We start from the raw sequence: 20,963 nt of genomic DNA on the forward strand, positions 1-20,963 counted from the left end.
AAACAACGTTAGAGGGAAAATAACAGGCAACAAAAACTAATTCTTACGCCAACAGAAGAGGTGCCTCGGCGTAGCAGCCCACGCAGCGCAGGGACAGACTTCACCCGTGACTCTCCTCGATCACGCCAGCTAGCCCTGACAGGGAAATCATGGACCGCTCCACGACGCCGGCGAGGAGCCAAGCCTGGGAAGTACTCGTAGAACCATAGCTGCAATGAAAAGTAATCTTTAGCACATGAGTCGAACAAGTTAAAGTAAAACAAAAGAGGAAAAGATCATCATCTCTACGACTCTCCACAGACCATAGACAGTGATGGGAGACTCGTCGTTCAGCTGCCGACACCCATGACGTAGCGAGAAGAGAAGATCGGCATATCCGAGGCTGGCCCAGCTATAGGATCATATCTCATGGATCCTGACCAAAGAGGGGAGGTAGCAAAGGAGTACGCGTGAACTCCTATCAGGAGAAAGGGTCATAGAGATCAGAATGAAGATGAAGATCCGCACGCGCTGCTCAGTCGATGTATCCTCCATGTCGAAGCCACGAGCTAAAACTGAAGCCTGCTCCGATCGCCCGCTCCTAGGACCACCTCGAGACACTGGTCGGGTCCTGATATGCTGAACGATTGGACCTAACAAATCAGCTGCCTCAGCCGATCCCAAAGACAGATCAAACATCTGAGCTACGACCCGGTCAGTGAAGCGCAGCCCACTAATTATACTTAAGTCCAGAGGGGTCAATGTCATCTCCCCCCAAGCAAAATGAAAAGTGTTGGTAGTATCCCAAAAATACTCCAACAATGCGCGAACGACCGTCGCACCGCAACCCCGAGGGCTGCGAAACCCTACGACTGCCGTATAGAAATCTACTAAACCAGCCTATTCCCAAAGGGCGTTCGTAGCAGGATCTCTCGTAATGATCTAGTGAAGTCGACGAATCAAGTCGCCGGCTCCAGAACCGTGGTGGCGAAGTGTGCCGTCGACTATGCCGGAGAGTAGGCGATTGGAAACATGGTTTTCACGGCAGAAAACCAACTGGTCTGGAGTCCACAGAGGTGGAACCCACCTACCTCTACTCGTAGAAGCCCGAGGCTCGGACTCTAAGGCATCGTTGTCTATACCCTCTGGAATAGTGGGAGTGTCCTCCCGAAAAGCATGACGTCGGCCGTGGGTAGAAAGATCGCGATCCTGTCGCCTAGGCATGCTATTATAAAGATCTAAATGCTTAGCATCATTTCCTAAGACATTTAATTCAAGTTGCATTTTTATAAAAAAATCTAAATGCTTAGCATCATTTCCTAAGTTATTTAGTTGTTTATTGCATTATACGCTAAATTTTTACCTCAAGGCTAAAAATTGGCAAAATTATAGAAGTATTTATAGTATTTAGTTTCTCCATGACAAACTAGTACTATAGTTCTCCTAGCCGCATGATACTATGTTCTCCATAACAATATAGTACATACGTGAAATATGTTTCGAAATTGCACAAAAACAATGAATCAACACATCATGACATATTTTACAAGATCTACCACCAATATTTCACCATTTCAAGTGCAAAGAAATAACATGAACATCATTTCACAAAAGTAGTACCCAAAAATGGTGATTTTCTCAATTCTTCATCAAATCATGTAATTTTTGTCTCAAATTTCTCACAAACACACATACATACATATACAAGTAAAATCATGGCAAGAATTTCATTATAAAACCTCAGAATCAAAAATCCCTAAATTGATTTTTAAGGGTTTTTCATGAAATTACTTATTTGAAGCAAATCTGAGACAAAAATTAAGAGGAACTTACATAGATCCTTGTAGAGGTTCGAATATGAGGAGTATGGCAAAAATTTGGAGCAACAAAAGCTCGAAAAAACTCCGGCAACCCAGCAGACCGCCGCGACACGGTCAGAAATGCCGTGACACGGTGAGTGTGCCCCGTGTCACAATGAGCCTGAGAAAAGGCGGAGCTCCGGCGACACCGGCGGCAACTTCAGGCGACAGCAACAGCAATAAGCAGCAACGTGTAATGATAAGTTTTCAGCGAAAACAAAAAAAAAATAAAAAAAAAGGAAGGAAAAGAGGGAGATTTCGCCGTGACATGGGAGGAAATCATCGTCCGACGGGAAAGCTGTTCCGGGCGACGGTGAAGCTCGGCGTGGCTCGGTGGTTTGAGCTGAAGGAAAAAAGAAAATGAAGAAAGAGGAATGGTGGATGAGTAAAATGGGAAAAATGGTTGGTATTTAAAACCAAAAAATCCCGTGCAACGGACCCCGTTCCCACTTAACGGTAATGTATTGTAAAGTGCACGTGGTCTGACTGGTCAAAGATGCCAGTTGACCAATTTTCAGCCAACAAATTCCCGCGCCACGATAATCTGTTCCGCGTGACGGGACCCCCCTGCCGCGTCACGGGAAACTGCTCTGCGTGTTGGGGACCCGTGCCGTGTCACGGGAATTCTTTTCGTGATAAATTGGATTTTTTGCCTGCCCCAAACAGTTATTTGCGAATATTCCTAACATTTTAACTAAAATGGACGATTTTTCGCGTAAATTGGATAGTTATTTTTCGCTGGAATTACGCGGGAAACTCTAACTGATACTTAAAGGGGACTAAAATTACCATTTTCCCCTAGCAAGCATCAAAGTCTATTTTTCGGCATTTTAAAACACCTAATATGGTCGGATAATCAACTTAAAGGTGTGAATCATCTGCGGCCCACGTTCGGGGATAATCGAACCATCATACACTTGCAAATTTCAGCAATCGTCGGCTTTCCTCATGCATGGAAAGCGTTATCGGTGGATTTTTCTTCAAGTATAGAAACCCGCCAAGTCGGCTTTCCTGAGGCATGGAAAGCGTTATCGGTGGATTTTTCTTCAAGTATAGAAAACCGCCAAGTCGGCTTTCCTCAGGCATGGAAAGCGTTATCGGTGGATTTTTCTTCAAGTATAGAAAACCGCCAAGTCGGCTTTCCTCAGGCATGGAAAGCGTTATCGGTGGATTTTTCTTCAAGTATAGAAAACCGCCAAATTCCTTTGTCGGCTTTCCTCAAGCATGGAAGGCATTATCGGTGGATTTCTTCAAGCATAGAATGACACCAAATTCATTCGTCGACTTTCCTCAGGCATAAAAAGTATTATCCGGTAGCTTTCTTCAGGCTTAGAAAGCTACCAAGCTCTTCAGTCGGCTTTCCTCAAGCATGGAAAGCGTTTCAACAAATGTCACCGCCACTATTGGTCGGGTTCAGTATTTAATCCCGATAGTGCTTAAAAAAATCGTATTTGATTAAATTCATATTTTTGAACAGTCCATGGATTAGTCTTGATGTTTGGTAAAAGCATAGTTTTTATTTCAGCCCAAACTTATTATTTAATTTTAGCCCAAACCCTTTTTTATTTTATTTTTTGGCCCAAACCTTTTGTTTATTTTTATTTAATTATTTTCTTATTTTAGCCCAAATAATAATAAGTTAGAAAAGGCCCGAAATTATCAATCGGCACTTAAAATGCCGAATGACATTAGGGTTAAAAATGTATTTAGACGAAAAAGTGGGCTAGAAATTCCCGCGCTACGGTAGACAGCCACCATGTCACGGGAATCCTTCCCGTCCGACGGTGGGATTTCCCGTGACACGGGAAGTCTGCCGTGACACGGGACATTCTGTGTCTTTTCCGCGTAAACCCTTAATGCGTTTTCTTTCCCTTCTTTGAAAATTTCCCGCGTCACACTAAAAATGTAACGTGTCATGGGAAAGTTTGCCGTCTGACGGTGGGAATTCCCGTGTCACGGTACAGTTTGCCGTATCACGGGATACTTTTTTAGGGTTTTTATCATTTTAGGGTTCCGTGTGCTCCCTCAGCACATTTTCCCTATAAATACCCCCTCATTTTTATGTACGGGCATCAATTAACTCTCTGATTTATTTTTCTCTCTTCTATGCTTTAGCCTAAACACTAGCCTACCCTTTTTCATTTCAAAATTCCTTCTTCAAGTGCTCAAAGGAGTCCATACTTTACTTGTGGTTCTGTCCTTAAGCCAAAGCGTGAAAGGTAGAACTGTTTGAGGGTTTGGCCCCAAATCAACTCTACTTTATTTAATTTAATTTAAATATTGTTTTATTATTTCCTTGAAGTTACCAACTCGTTTATTATTTTGTAGTTGCAAACAAAAAGAATCAAAGTAAGAATCATGTTCCTTTTATTTCTATTATTTTTCTAGCGATTTGATGTTGTTGGAATTGTGATTAAATTGTTTCCAATATTAATGTTTGTTCTATTATATTTATTGATCACCATATTACATGTTAAAGGGAATATGTAATTGAAAATCACGCCTAATAAGATAATTTGGACAACCGGCTTAGGATCCTTTTTAATCTTGTTAATTAATTCAAGTGATCACCAGTATTTTAGAATTATATGTGTGCATTAATATTCAACCAATTTAGTTAAATGATAGTTTGGAGCGAATTGAATATTTTGTTTGTATGCCTTTGAGATCACAGGAATGCTTTTCAATATAAGAATCGAGTAGAGGCCAATACGGGCGAATGTGACTCCATGAATCACTTCGTACCATCATCCCCGATCCTCCTTTCACGGGTCAATCGTTGTTGCCTTCGTTGTCCCTTATTCGTGGTTGCCTTTTACGATCCGTGAACGGTTTACAAGTTCCTTAAAACTTGTTGGCGGCTCCCTACTTTCCTTGTCCCTAATCGTATTATGTCAATTCCCACTTCCTATGAGTGCCAAGCATATTCGCAACATGCTTTAACGTAGGCGCACTTCGAACGACGCCTACAAGCACGATTTTTTATTTTGCTCTCTCTTTCTTTCTCCTTCATTCGCCATTTTTGCTTCTTTCTCTCTCTAAAAAGATCGAATTTCTTTGTTTTTTGATGCTAAAGGAAGCAGATGTCGTCCCCTATTCATATTTTCCATACTTTAATGTAAGTTTTTTGCCTATTTCCTTCATTTTGGTAATACCTTTTGATTATGAAGTGAATTATAGTATTAGAAATACAATTACTTTCATGAAGCATGTTTCAAAAATTTTAAATCCAAAAAAATGGCGCGAAGTTGTGGACACCTAATTGTGTCTCCTTTAAAACCAAACCCAGTGATGAATATCTTTTATGTCATTGATTATCGAACAAAGTGAAAGTGTGAAAAGTATTGTGATGCAGTCATTTTTAATAAACCTTTCTTTTCGTTTTCAAAAAAATACTCTATTTATGAAAATATCAAGTCTAATTTAGTTTGTCCATGACAAGGGTCCAATAATAGTGTAGTTGGGTCAAGCTCGCAAAGAGCTTTCTAATGATATATTATAAGCCCAATTTCGATTAATAATGAGGAAGTTATGGCCAAAATACTAAATTATATCTGAAATGGTTTTAATGCCCTATGATCTAGTGGAGGGCCCATTAATTATTATTTCTAAAGTTATTAAGGTTAATTATAATTTTCTAGAATAGTCCAGAAGGTTATTTTGAGTTATAATAAAGTTAGGATTGATAATTATCTTTTAGAAAAATAATGAATTTGATTTGAAAAAAAACAAGTGTTTTATTTTAATAAAATCTTATTTAAAATTGATAAACATGGAGGTTAATTGCTTAATCAGCGCTAAACGACAAGCTTGCTACCAAACGACAAAGCCTGTCTCCATGCGTGATGCTTGTCGTTTCACACTGGATCTTGTCACTGGCGACAGGAGCAAGTTTTATTCCGATTTAAATTCTTATTCTTTTCTATCATTTTCGGACTATGTTCTCTATAAATAGGGTCGTATTTCCCCGTTTTCATAGATTCACAATCATCAACAATCATCTTTAATTCTCTCAAGCAATAGCTTATTCTTTTCCCTCTTTCTAAACCTTTCTTTTGTATAAAATTCCGCATTCACAAGTTCTAGAGGCCTATTTTTAGGGCAGGTTCAATCTCTATTAGGTTTGACTTATACCTTCATCCTCGAATATCCAGTCATGGTTCCGGACCACTATGGAGTTAGCGATCTCTTGGATCGTAAAAGGGGTGTAACCTTCATCCTATGAACGATTTACAAGTTCCTAATACTTTTTAAAGATTCTTTTACTCTAGCTTCCTTCCCTTTGGATGCCACCATGCTTAATTGTATGATCATAGTGGGGCTTAATTGTGGAATGCTTGAAATATTCCCTATAGTTTTTTAGCGACTCCACTGGGAAGTATTCATGTGGTAATTTTGATTAACATTATTGATATGTGCATGAAAAGGTCGCATTAGATAGACCATCCATAATGCATCAAAAACATAGGATTTTTACACGTAGAAAATTTGGGAAATATCTTTGACAACTAGAATCGAAAAAACACCGCGAAAAACTGGAAAATTCTAAGAACATAAAGCTGCCGAGGCATGTAGGAACCGATGCCAAGAAAACAGTGCAAGCACAATCTGATGGCTCTGTCGCCATGCGACAACAATGTCGTTTGGCGATAGGGTCATCGTCTGGCAACATGCCCTGTTGTCTCGCGCCATGTTCTTCCAATACCAAGCCAGAAATCTACCTTCTTGGTTCGACCACTTCTAGTATTTTCGCTCGTTCTACTTCCTGATTGAGTTTTTCTCACTATTTTGATGTGTTCTACATATGGCCATAACCCTCTAGGAATTCACGCTCCATCTACCAAATCGAACGCTCAAGGCAACGAAGGGTGCATTCGAGTTTGTTGAATTCACCAAACCAAGGAAGCGAGTTTAACGCGTGGGGTCCCATCCACACGCGCCAACCCTTCCAAAGGTAAGGCTTCCACGAGTGCATCTGGACTCATAACCATGGACCCTTTTTGATAAACCGTTATCCTTTAACTTTAGAGAACTAGAACCATGGTTTGGTCGCAAACTCATTGAATCATATTGTGTTTACTTGACTACTTGTGCATTCTTTGCTTGTGCATAACCTATGCGTGTTTACACTAACCGTTTGTTTGATTTGTGAATGAGTCTAAATAAACTAACCAATGACTAAAAGACATTGTTTAATTAATTGATTAATTAATTTGAGCTAATAAATATGTCTAAAACCAAGTCATAGTCTTTTTGAGGCAACCCGGATTTTTATTCCCGCAAACTACACAAGCGTCAACTTGTTTTGGTCATTGCCGAAATTCTAAGAAGAGTTACAAGTCATACATACAATGGGTTTGTATCCCTGAGTAGTGTCTTCCATTTAGCGTTGGTTTCGTCCAATTCGGAGTCACAGATAAAATGTTATGACTAACATACTACAACATGTCCACTTTAGTGCACATACGTGGAGTCTTAACTTAGTCTTTGTTTGAGTCTAGTCACATAGTCTAGTCCCATGGTCATGTCACGATTCTTGAACATATCACTTACACACAGAAGTATTCACACACTTTGTACATACTCTTTTAACACCATGATCATGTCTTAGGTTCATGCATGAGTAGTTCTTTCCGTCATCTGAGTTGGGGGGTCCAATCTAATCCTAATTTTTCCATATCTCTCCATATTTCCACTCTCTACATGCTTTCTCCATGCATACCACTCCCATATTCTTACATGATATCTTCCCATCTATAGCATGTTGAATTGCGTTTAATTCAAATAATTAATAATGAACATCCATGACTTCCCTTTCCACAGTACTTGGTCAAGAAGAGAAGGGCAGCTAATCAAGGACAACGCTTTTGTTCAAATCTGACTTTTTAATAAACCAATTTGTCAAAAGAGAAAAGCTAAGAGGATAATAACAACTAAAGAAGAAGTCAATGAAATTAGGCAGAACTTGGCCGATGTAATTGAAATGATGAATGTCGTGGCTCTTCAAGTCAATGACCCTGCAAAATAGTAACAGATGGAGAGAAGGGAGGAAAGCTTGAACAAGCTCTCCAATGACTACAAGTTCCAATGCAATAGCTCACAAGGGGTTTCAGTGGACAAGGAACTTCTTCCGCAGAAGTTCAATGCAAATTACATCTTTAGATTCAAACCTACTGATAATCCTTACTTCCACTTAAGAGCTTTTCAAACCATATTGAAGATGAAGGGGATTGATAGGAAAGTCTTTCACTCTTTGTTCTCTCTATCTCTTTAAACCGTTTTCCAACAATGGTTTTTTTCCCATGACACAGAAAAGATCTTTGCAAGGGAGGGAATAGTAAAAGCTTTGATTGATAGATACAAATGTAACATTCAAGTTGAAACTAATGATAGGGAACTTGAAATGTTAAAACAAAAAAAGAATGAGGGTTTCACTTCCTTCTTTAATAAGTGGAGGGAAAGTTCTGCTAAAATGGATGAGGTGACTAGTGAGAAGGAATCTATAAGGATGTTCATTAAGAACCTTCTTGAAAAATATTCTAAGCATCTCAAATATCAAAGTAATTTGAATACTTTCAAGGCCGTTTACGATGCACGAATCAACATCGAGGACGACTTGATGAGTCTCATTTATGGCGCTCATTTTCTCTCTTTTAGGATGAATTTAGTTTTGATATTCATTTCCTTAGTTTGCACTTTACTTAGTTGATTTTCCATTTTCATGCATTTCTTAGTTTTTCACGTCTTTTTCCCTTTTATTTGGTTTTTTTCTTTTATTTTTTTTAAGGTTAAGGTCGTTATCAAAATATTCCTCAGACCCCTTCTCATGTTTTTCATTGGTTAGGATGCCTAGTGTTTTCTATTTGAAGCTCAAGCATGGAGAAGTGTAAGTTCCAGCCATTGGACCTTAGGTCGTGCATTCAAGAAGTGTGGGCACGAATTCTCGTGTTGAACCCATAGTCGAGATGATTTTTTGTATTTCATGTCCCGTGTTTATCAAGAGCATCGAGTATAGAGCACAAGGAGCATCCAAATGGTGGTGAAAGGAGGCTGCCCTTTTCCAGGCTCGGGCGCGCACGACTATGGCGCGGCCGCGCAGCTAGGTAGCCTGGGCGCGTGTAACCCTGGCGTGGGCGCACCGTCTTCTCTTCCTATTCCATAACCTTTTTCGCGCGGCCGCGCTCCCTTTTAACGATGGCTACGCCTGTTCGGGTCTATTTTTGACGATCTAACTAATTTCTTTTTGTTAGTTTTACTATATATAGACTTTTTTTCTATTTTTAGAGAGAGAATTCCATTAGAGATAATTAGAGATAGTTTTGAGATCAAATTTTAGAGAGAGAAACTCTAGTTTGTAGAGAGAGAAGTTCATGATTAATGATTCCAAGCACAATTTCTATTGATTTCACCCAAAGTTTGTAAGGATTTCTTCTACTTTAATGTAATCTTTAGCTTTTAACATCAGTTTTTTGTTGAGTGTTCAAGTTTAATTGATTAGTGATTAAATTTAGTTTGATTAATATGATATTGGTGAGCTTGTTGATTATCTTAATTTTGATTTTGATTTCTTCCATGGATTGTGAGTAGTTTACTTGCTAGGGTGATGGTGAAGCATGTATGAGTAATGATCAATGATAATTAGGGGAAATTGATTGAGTTAATCTTGTGATTAAATTGGTAAATTTATTTTGTGCATGTGTGTGATTAATAGAAGAGTAGCTAACTTTGATTGGTTCACTAGATTGCATTGTCAATTTACTTTGATATGGACAATTGATTTGTGGCTTGCTTTTGTCGATTGAGTTGGTTTGTGAAGTTCCTAGCTACAGTCTCTCGTAGTTGGCGCTAGTTAGACCTCTAGGAAAATGGCTTATCCTACTCTTTTGATTACATTATTGATTTTCCCTCGCAATACTTACTTAATCGATCCCAATCCCGATTAGTTTGTATCCAATACAAGTATATGCGGATTCTTATCCCTAGTGTTTGATATATCAATTTACTTTGTGTCTTTGTTGGTTGTTTAATTGAATCTAGTCATCTTACTTTCCCATTTTTAATTTCGAGATAGCTTAAGTTTAGAAATAGTTAACTTCCCTCCATTCCCTTGGGTTCGACCCTTGACTGGCCTCTATATTAGTATTTGGGGTGGTTAAGTGTTTACAAATTTAGTTTTGATCGTGGGAGGATTAGTTTCAACGACCTACTCTTAACCCGCGTAAAAAATGGCACCTTTGCCAGGGAATGGTGTGGTAGTGTGCTATTGTTGTTGAGTCTATTTCACTTTATTTCTAAAATACAAAAAGATTTTTACTTTTTAGGCTACATTTGTAAATGTGCTATTGATATTTGCTTTGAGTTTTTGTATGCCTAGGATATGAGGAAGGACTCTTGTTCCATATGATTAGGAATTTGAGAGAACCATAACAAGCATAAGGGTTGCTAATTGTTCTTCAAGTCCAAGCTTTCCAAGAGAGGAGATTCATCAAGAAAGAGAAGAGGAGGATCGAGGAAGCATGGAGCTAATCTAAGAGTTTCTTTGAAGGAGTTAGGAACTCCTAGTGCTTATAGATTCGAGAGTGGCATAAATCCACCCACAACACCCGCCAATGACTTTGGGATAAGGCCAGCAATGATACACATGATTGAACGAAGGCAATTTAGTGGTGCCAAGCATGAAAGCCCACTAAATCATCTCAAAGAGTTTGAGAAGTGTTGTAATACAATCAAGGTCAATGGGGTTTCTCAAAAATTCATAATGCTCATGCTATATCCGTTCTCTCTAATCGAAAGAGCTTTGGAGTGGTTAGACAAGGAAGTGAAACCTAATTCCTTAAGAACTTAAGATGAGGTCACTAAGGAGTTTCTTTCCCGTTTCTACCCTAAAAAGAAGACCGCCGAGGCAAGAACTCTAATTCAAAGTTTCAAGCAAAAGCCTAGTGAGAGTTTGTATGAGGCTTGGGAAAGATACAAGGAGTATCAACGAGAATGTCCTCACTATGGAATCCCAACTTACCAAATCATACAATATTTCTATGGAGAAATTAGCCCCCGAGGGAAGTCGTGTCTGTATGCCGGAGCCAGAGGCCCGATCATGAACAAGACCGAGGAAGAGGTTGTAGACATAATTGAGGATGTAGTTCGTTATTACATGGATTGGCAAGAGGGAGAGAGAGACTACAATCAAGAGTGGCTCAACGGTCTATTCGGTTGATCATCTCAATGCGATCAATAACTTGTCTTCCCAAATCTCAAACTTGGGGAAGGAGATGTCATTGATCAAGGCCAAACTAGAGAGTGCCTCTTTGATTGCACCAAGTCTTCCCTCACACATTAAGGGGAGAGGTACACCTTCTAACTCTACTCCTCTTTCTACTTCATTTAATATGCCAAGGGGTTGTTTCTTTTGTGATGTTTGTGGGTCTTATGACCATGAATCTTCTAATTGTCCAAATACTTTTGAAAATTGTATTGATTTTGAAAACAATGATTGTAAGCAAGTGAACTCTTTATCCAACAATAATAATGGACAAAGATGTGATGGTCCAAGGAATTGTGAGAATAAGAATACTCACCAACAAGGTAGTTTTGATAAATAAAACAATGGTGGTTATGGGAACTAAGGAAATCACGGTTTATGAGGTAACTATAACAATCAAGGTTATAGTTATCAAAACCAAAGCCAAGGGTATGGAAATCAAGGCCAATCTCAAGGTTTTGGTGGCCAACACCAAAATTTTGGCAGCAATCAAGGCCAAGGTAATTGGAACAATAAAAATAGGGGCAATTTTCAATACAACCACCAAAGGGGACCCCCACCCGGATTTGCTCCAAGACCTTAAGGAAATGGTGATAATTCTTATGCTCAAACCCCATCTTCGAAGACTACCTTAGAGGAGATCATCGAGAACCAAACCAAGATTTTGAACACTTACATGTCGGTGGGTGACAAAAATTTAAATGAGATAATGACACACAACAAGATGCTTGAAACCCAAATCACTCAACTAGCTAATACATTGAAAGATTGTGCTATCCCTTTTTCATTAACCTCTCAAGGAGTTGACCATACGAAACCCGTTTATTCCATCTGCATCAGGTGTGGGAAAGTGCTATAAGAGAGAGTTTCTAGGATAATTGAGGAGGATATGAGAAGAGGAGTGACTCAAGTGAGGAAAATGAAAAAGAGGTGTCAAGAGGTGTGAGCAAGGAAGAAGTTCAAGAGAAAAAGATGAGTGATGGCTCTAATGAGAAGAGTGTTGAGAAAGAGAGGAAGCAAGATGAGGATTTCAAACCAAGACTTCCATATCCCCAAAGGCCTAATAGGTACAATTTGGATGAACAATTTGTAATATTTATCGAGATGCTACGGAAAATCCATCTTTTTATTCCTTTCACCGATGTTTTGAGAGAAATGCCTAACTATTATAAATTTATTAACAAAATCTTGAGCGGTAAGAAAGATTGCGATGTGGTTGAACCGGTGAGTTTGAGGGAGTGTTGTAATGCCTTTATTCATAATGACTTTCCCACAAATATGAAAGATCCCGGAAATTTCTCCATTCCATGTAATATTAATGGGAAATTGTTTAAAAATGCCCTTTGTGATCTTGGTGCTAGTGTTAGCATCACGCCTTACTCCGTTTTCAAAAACTTAAGTTAGGTGAGCTCCTTTCAACCAACATGACCCTTCAATTAGCCAACTGTTCTATTAAGTTCCCAAATGGTATAATTGAGGATGTGCCCCTCAAAATAGGAAAATTCACTATTCCTTTTGATTTCATTGCGCTTGAGATTGTAGAAGATGAAAACATTCCTATCGTCCTAGGAAGGCCATTCTTAGCAACATTGGGTGTTTTAATAGATGTGAAAGGTGGCATGATTACCTTGTGTGTTTGTGATAGTAAGGAAAGTTTTAAGCTCAAGTCGATGCATGAATCTCTATCTTATGTGCAAGGAATTATGTGCATAAACTCATTGCCTTCGAATGTGAATGATTCCATGTTTGTGTCTTCTAATAACAATATGCTTGTAGCTTGTGATAATGTTCCTAAAAGTTTTGAAAGCAAGGTTGTTTGTGAAGAAGACAAAGATCATTCAAAGCTTGAAGATGAGTTTGAGATGCCCTTTTTGTTTGATCTTTCTCGAAAGGAAGATGAAAATAGTTTTTTAAGAGGTGAAATTTAGGATATCAAAGATCCAGGGAAGAAGAAATTAAGGAAGAGAAAGATAGTTTCTAAGAAATACAAGAGGAAGATGAAGTTTAAAGAGTTTTAATCATTTTCTATGATTTAAGATGATGTGGTTCATGATATGATTTTGCACAAGTTTTGTAATGATTTTTCCCTTTCCACCACTTTGGATTAGGTGGTGCTTTTTAAACCTCTGTGATTTGGAGGAAGGGTCGAGCTTAGGACCTTAAGCAAGCGCTTCCCGGGAGGCAACCCGGATTTCTAATCGTTTTTCTTTCGATTTCTATATTTCTGGATTTTCTTTCTTTTGTTTCATTCACTAATTTTCTATCTGGATTGATAGGTAAATTTCGTGACTATTGGATTACTTGAACTGAACATGAGCAATGGGAATGGTGTTTTGCGGTTTTAGATGTGATTATGTTCGATTTTATCGAATACTGAGGTAAAAGGTTAAGAAATTTCAGTGAAGTAAGATAGGAAATATTATGCTAAAATTTGAAGAAAGTTAGAACTTGGTGGGTTCATTGTGGTACTATCACTATTTTGGGATGTTGAACCCACTGTTAACAGGTTTTGAAACTGCCATATTTGGTGGGTTTAATAGCCCCGGGATGATATTGAACGAAGAGCCCACAGGTGAATGTACCAAGGAAGCAAGAAAAAAGGAGTGCCGAGCGGATTCAAAATCATCCAAATTCCTTCAAAAATCATCAAAATCTTGCTTCAAATTCATCATTTTTAACAAAAATCACACTACTTTTATCCATTTTAATCTCCAATCTCTCTCATCCATTGATGAAGCAATTTGGGGCTTTTCGTTCTTGAGGGAATTGGTGGCTAATTGTGGTTCAATCATTCTTCTTGTATGGTATAATCATCTTCCTTTACTCCTAATTGCAAAATTATATCATATTGTTGCAAGAATTAGATTGTTTTTGGCTATGAATAATAATAGTATTTGTTTTGATGATTTTGCTGATTGATATTGATTTTTAGTTGAATATTTGTGTTGTTTATTGATTGTTATTGTCTCACATTGTATTGTTGATTGTTTTTGTAGCAAAGTTGTGCGAAATTGTTGTGAATTTGGGAAGTTGAAATTTTCGGATTTTAGTAGTGAAGTGCTTAGTGTGTGATTTGTGATTTTGGCAAAGGGGTGTGAATTTGGCAATTGGAAGTGTTTGTTGGTGCTATTGTGGAGCTTGTGGTGTTGCTTGATTGAATTTTGAGTTGGTATTTTTGAGAAATTATCAGGTCTAAACATGTGAAGAACCTTCTTAAGAAGCGCAAAACCAACCTAACAATTGAGGAACCCGCTTCTAACCCCTGCACCTCACAACCTCGACAACCAACTCCTAAACCCAAAACAAAAGTCACCGATCCAATTCAAAAATCTCGGTATCTCAAGCTAAAAACAGATTGTTCCCTCAAACCCCCTAGACACTATTTTCAACATGATATGGTAAAATTGGGCATCGATGAGGATTTAAGGGAATTATTTGCTAATCTTCGAATGAGCTCATTCATAAACCAATCCTACCGTACCTATCTTGAGTCTACGTTGAAATTCTTTGCCACGATCTCCTATTATTGGGCTATAGAAGGTGGTCACTACCAAGTCTATTTTCAACTATTCAACATCATCATGATCTTTCACTTGAAGAGTTCAATGCGGCTCTTAATTTTGATCCGGTGGAAGATATTTTGGACCCCAAATTCTTCTTCAATGATGTTTATGACCAACACTCATGGTGGGATGATATTACCGGGGGGTGGTGACTTTGAGACTCGGTATGCTTCGATTAGTAAGGTATTCCAATCTTGTCTTCGAGTTATTTATCGGCTTTTGGAGTTCTCGGTTATCCCAAAGCATGGCAAAATGAGTCAATTAGAGCTCCGGATTCTTTGGTTGCATAGTACAAAAACTTAATTTGGGACCGATTTAAAACCCTCCTAAAACACCGAATTTGAACCGTTAACAATTTGGGGGGTGCAAATTCATCCCGAAACGCCACCAGTTCAAAACCGGTGGCAATATCTAATATTGGCACCGGTTAATCGGTGCTATAATTGATTTTTGGCATCGGTTAACCGGGGCCATAACTATTCCAATTTTATTTTTTTTGTATTAAAGTCAATTGGCACCGGTTAACCGGTGCCAATTAATGCATTTTTTTTAGTTTGCTTTATCCACTTAGACATATAATCAAAGCTATATTGATCATTAAAAAAGAAATATAATCAGAAACATATAACCGAGCTTGAATACGAAATATAATTAGAAATTTATTGATGATTAAATTGTTATTTTAAAATACAAAAAAATAAAATAAATTACAACATCAAAATCCAAAAAAAAAAATACAACATTGAAGAAAAAAAATTACAAATCGAAGAAAAAAATTACAGCATTGAAATAAAAATTCAAAATTCAACACCTTGATTCTTCACCTGCATCAATTAAAACACCGAAAATAATAAAACTCACAATAAACTAATATTTAGAGAATTAAACCTAGAAATCCCCCAAAAAATACCCCCAAAATACTAGAAAACTGAAAATAAAAAAATACTCACGAACAGAAAAAAAAAAAAAAGCCAGAAACTCAAAATTATAAAAAAATAGAAAAAATTACAAAATCCCCGAATTTTTTTTAAAAAAAACCCAGAAAATTCAAAATAAAAAAGAACCCCAAAAAACACATGCATGTACCCAGAAAAATCGATTAATTAAACCCAGAAAAAAAAAACGAGAAAAATCGTATTAAAATACAAAACCGATTAAATTCGGATAATTATACCCACAAAAATTATGAAAACTCGAATTAAAATCCAATAATCGATTAAATAAACCTAGAAAACTCGATTTAAATCCAAAATCAAACCCTAAATTAAATCCAAAAAAATCAATTAACATCGAATTAAACCCATAAATTAAACCCTAACCTTGAATGATTATACCCACAAATTGTTCTTGATGTTGATGTCGATGGGCTTTGCGGCGGTGGTCGAACTTTGTGGTGGTGGTGGCGGTGGTCAAATTTGTGGTGGTGAAGATCGAAGAGAGAGAAGAGATCTAAGAAGGGAGAAGAGATGAAAGAAGATCGAAGAGAGAGAGGAGATCGAAGAAGGGAGATGAGAGGAGAGAGAAGGAAGAGAGGAGAGAAAGGGAGATCAGAGAAAATGAATGAATGAGGCGGGGTATGTGAAAATATAGGGTTATGTTTATAAAGATGAACCGGTTTTTTTTTTTATCTTTTGCCACCGGTTCAAAACCGGTGGGATTAACATTTTCCCCACCAGTTCGATTTGAACTGGTTGCAATACTCTACTCTTAAAACCCTTCCCATTTTCCCCTTTTATTTCCCACCGGTGCTTAAGAATCGATGCCCATAACTCGGTGCCAATTACCATTTTTCTACTAGTGTTGTCTACTCGAGAGGAATACTAAGTTCCCTTGATCTTGGGGTTCATATTTTTGAAATATTGCCCCGATAGGAAATCCGGTGAGATTCCTTGTGGTAGTATGGTCTCGCGGCTTGCGACCAACCTTGATCTTGGCCACTACTTGCCTTCTTGTACTCCGGTGGGTAGTCCGAGCACTCTTTACCTTGATATTGCACAATTGAAGCACGTGCAATTTTTGGCAAAGAATGAAGATGATGAGGTGTTTGATTGGCTTAGGGAGAACAAGCATTGGTGTTATCTCCCTAACCCTTCCATGACTTCTTTCCACCAACAGGATGTGCCTAATATATGGCATGTTCCCTTAAGTCACTGCCTTCCCTATGATGATGATGAAGAAGAAATGGGTGAAGGTGAATAAGAAGAAGAAGAAGAAGAAGAAGAAGAAGAAGAAGAAGAAGAAGAAGAAGAAGAAGAAGAAGAAGAGCAACAACAACAAACACAAATTCCGCATCAGCAACAACCTCACTAACAACATCAGCAACAACAAAAACATCAATATCAACAATGTTACGAGTTTGCTAACCCCGATATGGATGCTCTTAGTAGGCAAATGAAGGGGATGCAACTTCATTTGGAATGTATATATGATCAAGATTTTTCGGCGATTTATAATTAAATAAGAGGCATTTCTAAGATGCAACAAGGTATGTTTCTCCAACAACAACAAATGTATAATGTTAGTGTTGACCGTGGGGAAGTCTCTCCCGCTGTTAACTATCCGTACTTTCCACCCTAACATGGTCCTATTACATAAAGTTGGCATTCTTATTGGCAAGGACCCCCGGGGTCCAACACCGAGACTCGTTCATTCCCTAATGAGCACAGTGGGGTTCAAGCTAGGGGTAATGCTTGAAATATTTTCCTAGTGGAGTAGCCAAAAACTGTAGAGAATATTTCAAGCATTACCCCTAGATTGAACCCTACTGTGATCATACACTTAAGCATGGTGGCATCCAAAGGGAAGGAAGCTAGAGCAAAAGAGTCGCCAACAAGTTTTAGGAACTTGTAAACCGTTAACAGGGTGAAGGTTACACCCCTTAACGATCCAGGAGATCGTAAACTCCAATAGGTATGGAACCATGACTGATAGTTCGAGGATGAAGGTACAAATTCAACCTAAAAGAGATTGAACCTGCCCTAATAATAATAGGCCTCTACTTTATTCTGATCATATTCATGTGCGCTTTTTGACTAACATGCAATCAATAGGTTAACCCTAAACCTGTTTATCTATATTGGTTGAATTTAATGCACAAATAAAACTATTATTGGCGATCACTTGAATTATAATCACTTTAACCCTAAACAAGATTATTAATTATCTTATTAAGCGTGATTACAAGTACCAATTCCCTTTAAACATCTATAAAAGGCGTGATCAAGCAATAACAATAAATATCAAGCAACATAATAATAATCATAATGATAATCAAAACAAATATAATAATTATGATAATCATGTTAAAGCATAATAATAGCAAGATCCTAGGCATGATACTAACAAGATTAATAACAAACCCTAGCATGTCACTAAACAATAAAAATAAAAGTTTTAACCCTAACATGATACTAACATGAATATTAGGAAGAACATAAGAAGCATCGCAGGAATCACAATAAGCATATTTGATATTAGAAATTATAGTTTTTACCCAAATCATGATGCTAGGAAGATCAAAACGCCCTAACATGACACTAGAAATCATAATAACAACCTAGACATGATTTCTATATCAAAATATCAGTAAAATCTATCAAAGCACTTACTTGGATGCCTCGTATCTCATTCTAATAAGAAAATACACGCGTTAGTAACTTCATGGAAAATATAAATCAAACAATTAAATTAAACAATTGAAATAAAGATTTATGAAAGTTTAGACTAGATTTGGGACCAAACCCTCAGAAAAGTCAAACCTTCCACGTCCAGGGCGAATGCAACTTCGAACTTGGCTAGGTGATTATAGATCTTGTGAATGCGGAATTTTGTATGTAAGAGCTAGTTTAGAAAAAAGAGAGAGAGAGATCAAGAGATTCTTGAAGAGAATATTAGAAGACTAGAGAGTTGATTGTTGTTGATGATAAGAATTGATGATTGAAAACATAGTTTTCGAAGGCTATTTATAGAGTAAATAGGACGAATGGATAAAAAATGTATTAGAGTTTCGAAGAGAATAAAACGACTTAACGCCAAGCGCCAAGGGTAGCGCCAGACGCCAAGGTTATCGCCAGATGCTAGTCTTATCGTCAGACGCTAAGAACTAGTTTCCACGCGTTTTTTTTATTTGATAAAATTTAACCGTACAAAAGGGAAAAATCATATTTTCCTTAAAAAAACTTCTTTTATTTTGATTAAAACTCTAAAAAGTCAAGTAAAGTCAATTTATCAATGCTAATTAAATTAGGAATGAAAAGAACCTTCTAGATGAATCTAGAAGACTATAATCAATTATAATTGCAACAGGAATGACAAATAAATATTAGGCCCTCCTCTAGATCATTGGGCCACATATAAACATCAAACCGAGCCTAGTTTAGTAATTTGGCCATAACTTCCTCATTATTCATCGAAATTAGGCTTATAATATATCGTTGGAAAGATCTTATTGAACCTGACCCAACTACACTATTATTGGACCCTTTCCATGGACCAAAAAAAACCGGATTTGTTATTTTCTTAAAATAGGTTTTCAAAAACAGAGAAAAAGAAAAGAAATAAAAACTAACCGAAACACTAGACTTTCCACACTTTCACTTCATTCGATTATGATTCGACACAAAAGGTACTCTATACTGGGTTTGGTTTTGGGGAGACACAAATGGGTGTCTACATGCTTCATGGGAGAGAGATGATTTTGAAATGAATTTACATCCATTCATGCATGGTTATGAGACTTTGGGCGTTAAGGAAATTGAGGGAGTTGTTGTTCATGAATGTAGTGGAGGAGATTATGTTTTTACTCTTGGATGTTGGATGTTTGAGGGAGATGATGATCATGAGTGTTCTTCCTTTAAAAATTCTATGATTGATTTTTATGCCCTCATTAGCGATGTGGGACCTTGTGGTGAGGGAGTAGCTACCCCTTTTCCCTTTTCTCATACCCTTTTTTCAAGAAGATTCAACCATATCCCTTACACTCCTATTTCTCTCCCTTCTTTTGTCAATAAGCCTATTGGGGACCCCCTTGTCTATGAGGTTTTTTTTTTTTTTTTTTTTTTTGATAAATAAAGAATTTTATTACCAAAAGCAAAGAGTTACTATCAGTATGAGTAGCAACTACAAGAAATGAAAGTTCAGTATTTGCCCTCTGGGCCAAAAAAAAACAACAAAACCAAAGCCCAAAGGTAAAACAAAGACAACAAGTACGGAACCTCTAACTACTAAAGGGAGAGGAAACCGAAGCTACAATCAAAAGTGGGTAATAAACCCATACACCAAAGAAAAAAAAAGGTGAGTATAATAAAGCATCAGCTTAGCTTGAAAGCATACACCATCCACCAGCATCATCATAAAGAGCAGCTTGATAACAATCCTGCAGTCAGTCTGCCAGGACAAAACAACAGCATACATGCAGTACAAACCAGGCTAAAAGATCGCAGCCATGAACCATCATCCAGCAGCACAAACATAAGGAGGCCCAAGCAAGACAGAGAAGCATAAGATGCCACGACAAAGGTAGAGCAACAATTACCACAACAGAAGAGGCATAAGAAGGAGTCCTGGTAGAAGCAGCAAACAAGGTAGCAATAGGAATACCACCCACCATACAATCCAGGCCATCAACTAGCACCCCATGCTAGGAGACAACACTAAAAATAGGGCCTCAACCCATTACAGACCAAGCAAGCTAAAATAACCAAGACACACCCATGACAACCAACCTCCACCACGGCAAAACAATAACAAAGCATACACCATCCACCAGCATCACCATAAAAACCGCTTGATACCAGCCCCGAAGTCAGCCTGCCAGGACAGAACTATAGCATACATGCAGTACAAACCAGAACAAAGGATCGTAGCCATAATCTATCAGCGAGCAACACAAACCCAAGGAGGCTCAAGTAATACAGAATAGCATAGGATGCGTAGATATGAGGATTTTAATGTCCCTCATTTGTCTATTATTGAGGAAAAGGATGATGTTGCCACCAAAAAATATTATGAGGAGAGTTTGCCATCCTTTTCTTATTCTTTTTCTTTTTCTTCTTATTTTGTTGAATTTTCTTTTGGTTCTTCTTCCTTCTCATGGCATCTTTCTCCTCATATGTGTGCACTAAGCTTGTTGCATGCCTTATTTTTGTCATGTGCACACTTACTTTCTTATGGAATGTGTAGTAGTGCATTTGACAAGCTCTTACGTTCGTTGCAATATTATTTCACTAGAGCGGTCAAACTTGGACCTTAAGCAAACCTTTCTAGGGAAGTAACCCGTGCTTTAGTTTTGATTTTCATTTTCGT

At 37.8% G+C, this 20,963-nt stretch overlaps 1 non-coding gene across 1 annotated transcript; it reads right to left on the bottom strand.

Moving 5' to 3' along the window:
- Positions 1-10,738: 10,738 nt before the first annotated feature.
- On the bottom strand, positions 10,739-10,844 carry LOC145608257 (small nucleolar RNA R71). The gene has a single exon (XR_014105764.1). It is a non-coding gene; the product is annotated as a small nucleolar RNA R71 (small nucleolar RNA).
- Between the last annotated feature and the right edge of the window lie 10,119 nt (positions 10,845-20,963).

This window comes from Chenopodium album, chromosome 2 (assembly GCF_948465745.1).
Source record: "Chenopodium album chromosome 2, dcCheAlbu1.1, whole genome shotgun sequence".
NCBI lineage: Eukaryota > Viridiplantae > Streptophyta > Magnoliopsida > Caryophyllales > Amaranthaceae > Chenopodium > Chenopodium album.